This window comes from Belonocnema kinseyi, chromosome 4 (genome assembly GCF_010883055.1).
Source record: "Belonocnema kinseyi isolate 2016_QV_RU_SX_M_011 chromosome 4, B_treatae_v1, whole genome shotgun sequence".
Classification (NCBI taxonomy): Eukaryota; Metazoa; Arthropoda; class Insecta; order Hymenoptera; family Cynipidae; genus Belonocnema; species Belonocnema kinseyi.
The window spans coordinates 126035276-126039068 of NC_046660.1; positions in this window are offsets into that span (position 1 = coordinate 126035276).

Genomic DNA, 3793 nt, shown 5'->3' on the forward strand with positions numbered 1-3793 from the left:
TTCTCAGTGCTGTAACTTGTAAATGCGTAAACATAAATGGCTGAAGTTTTGACAGGCGTCATTTGAAGGATTAAGCTCGACGAAAATGGTTCACATTAGTGACTACTAATGCTATCTCTTAGAATTTTCAGGTACTTATTAGACTCCCTAGTAAAAGGAGAGTATGTTGAAAAATAAAACTGACTTTGGCCAAAAAAACGTCTCCGTGTTTCATTTTTCAGGGACTTATCAGACTGCCTAGTATATCTGGGATCACTGGACCACAGTGTCTCCAGAACGTGGGATTTTTCGGCCCCCACCACTCTCTCCCATCAGGGAGCGACGCATTCAAACGTAGCGTGTCGGTGAGTCGACTCTGTTAAATGCTGCGAAGTCCAGCCTCGTGTAAAGCCGAAAATGCACGAGCAGGAACCTGAGCTCTTCCAACTTCACGAATGACGATCTAGTTGCTCCTCAATTTATTCAGGTTTTAAAATCCCGAGTTACCTTAGAACCATTAGGCTTATTGCGAAGGGACAAATATAATGGACTTTATGTATATAGATATAGGAGACAAAACTTCTGGGTCTGAAATGTTTCAAATTTTGTTCTGCATGCCTTAGTCATATTTTTAGTAAACAATTGATTTTTAACAAATAAAAAACAAATTTTCGACAAAATAGTTAAATTTTTAACCTAAGAAAATACTTTAAGAAATACATTTTTTAACTTAAACATTGTAGTTTATACTGAAGTTTTCAGTTGAAAAAATTAAATTTTAAACTTAAATAAATGCGAATTTTTAACAAAAGAAATAAATTTTTTTCTAAAAGAAACGCATTTTTAAAGAGGAATAATTCAACGAAAAATTGAATAGATAAATTTTCAGTTGACAAATAATTATAAACCCCAAAAAATAAAAGTTTCAACAAAATGTTTAAATTTCCATGGAAAAAATTAAATTTGCAAACAAATAATTTAATTTTCAATCCAATAACTTTCTACCGAAAACAGAAATTCAACATTTTCAAAATCAATCTTAAAACAACAAAAATTTTTGTTAACAAAGTAGATAAATTTCCAAAAAAATAGATGAAGCTTCAACCATTTTATACCAAAATATAAGAAGTTTCACCAAAAAATGCATTTTTATCCAAAGAAATGAATTCTAAATTAAAATAGATGAATTTTTAAACAAGGAGAATTATTCTCTACCAAAAAAGAAGAATTTTTGACTAAGAAAGGTCAGTTGAAATGAATTTTCAACTGAAAAATAATTTTAAAAAACACCCACACAATCGGATTTACAACAGAATAGTTCAATTTATAAACATATAATTGGATTTTCAATTAAAAAATTATTTTTCAACTAAAAATCGAATGGAATGAATTCCGAGAGAAAATTAAGAAAAAATATCACAATTTTTTAACATTATTTCATAATTTTACCATATTATATAATTTTAGAAAAAAATAAGGAATTTAATTCTTATTAAGCCTTCTTACGCAATTTTGTTGTACCATTTTTCGTTATGTTTATTTTGGTTTTAAAAATTTGATTTCAAATTTGAGTAAGTTTACGAGATATTTCGAAATTTTGAAACTATTAAAAAATAATTAAAACTTGCAAAAAAATCACGAAAAAATTGAATAATTCTTACCGATTAGAAGATTAGAAGGTCTGAAAATATTTTTAAAAAAAGAATTATTTTTCTAATAATCATTTGAACATTTTTAATAATTTTTTCCAAAACAAATGAACTTTAAAAAAAAAATTCAAAAAGATTTTGTAATTCATCAAACGATTTCCTAAAATTTAAAAGAAGATTGTAGAAGATTTTAAAGCAAAATGTTTTAATTTGATAAGAATAAAGATTTAAAAAAAGTAAATAATCCAGTAAATTCAATGAATATTTAGAAGAATGGAAGAGATTCAAATATAATTTTAAACTTAAATTTTTTAGAAATGTAGATGTTCAGAGATTTCAAAATAATAAATTTAAGAAGCTTTAATGAAATTCCGAAAGATTTCAAGGAGATAAAATTATTTTTCTTAAAATGCTGTGAAAAATTTAGAAGATTATATAAGTAAAGTTTTTTACATCTTGAATACTTTTTTAAAATTTCAAGAAAAATGTAGTAAGTTAAAAATATTTGTTTGGAATTTATTTTGTTTTAAACGTATTAGAAATACTTAAATGCTACGCGCCGGTTGATAGTGATCCTAGAGAAGTAAAAGACGCCTTCTGGGACACTTTAAATGCCACAATAAACATCTGCGAACATGGGGAAAAAATCATTCTACTAGGAGACATGAACGGTTGGGTGGGCATACAAAATCAGGATACAGAAAGAGTATTAGGTCATTTTCAGGATCCAAGAACAAACTATAACGGAGATAAACTAGTTGGTCTATGCTTAGAAAGGGGTCTGTTTATTACAAATACTTGGTTTAGACATAAAATGATCCACATGTACACCTGGTCTAAAGGAAATAGCCACAGTATAATTGACTCTATTGTTGCGGATGAAAGACTTAGAGAGTTAGCCAAAGATACAAGGGTCATGAGGGGTCCTGAATGCAATACTAATCATTACCTGCTGATCTCAAAAATTAACTTAGGTCGGGGTTGGAGAAAAAAGAGACCCAAGGAAGCAAAACAAACGCGAATCAAAATTGAGAACCTACAGAAACCGGATGTGAGAATCGATTTCCAAAATAAGATAATCGAAAGCATAGATAGGGCAAAATGGGAGGACCGTGTAAAAAACAAAGATTTAGAGGGCGCCTGGACAATGTTATGGGATATCCTTGTTACATAGATGCACGATCGAAGTGTGTGGTACCGCAGTTGTAGGAAGAATTACTGGTGATGCGTGGTGGAACGATGAAATTCAGGCTGCCCAAAAAGCAAAAAGAGAAGCGTACAAGAGAACTTTGAACATCGCAGGTCTTAGCAATGAGGAAATAAGTAGACGTAGAAATGATTATAAACGCGAAAACAGGATACTTAAATGATTAGTTAAAGAAAGTAAAGATAAAATTAGAGCAGAAAAAGAGATAAAAATGCAAAACGACTTTGAAGGAAGCAGGAAACTACTTTATAAAAAAATGAAAGGAAACAAAAGTACAGAAATTTTCAACATGAGAAATAGCAGGGGGGACATGGTATATGATGCAGACGGAATACTATAGGCTTTCAGAGACTATTTTAGGAAGCAATTTGGAGATGAAGCTATAGGACACCGCAACTGCGATGTTGAACACGATGCGATGGAAAACTCAATTGAAAAAGTCTGTGTCACTGAGATTAGGTACGAGGGTAGTTCAATAAGTCCTTAGAATGAAGTATAAAAACAATTTTTTTTGGGTAAATTTTTTTTTATTTTTCAACAAAATCTCCTTGGAGCTCTATACACTTGGTCAATCGCTTTTCAAGTTTTTTTAATCCTTCAGAAAAGTGCGTTTTCGGAAGTTCCTCAAAATAAGCACTTACAGAGGCAATGACGTCTTCGTTGTCTGGAAATCTCTCTCCACCGAGCCATTTTTTCAAGTTTGGAAATAAGAAAAAGTCACTGGGGGCTAAATCTGGTGAGTGCGGTGAATGTTCGACCAATTTGAATTTTAGTTCTTCAATTTTAGCCATTGAAACGAAGCATGTGTGAACTCGGGCGTTGTCGTGATGAAAGAGAATCTTTTTTCTCGCCAAATGTGGTTTTTTTTTAATTTCTTCTTTCAGCTGCTCTAATAATGATGCATAATATTCACCAGTGATTGTTTTACCCTTTTCCAAGTAGTCAATAAGTATAATTC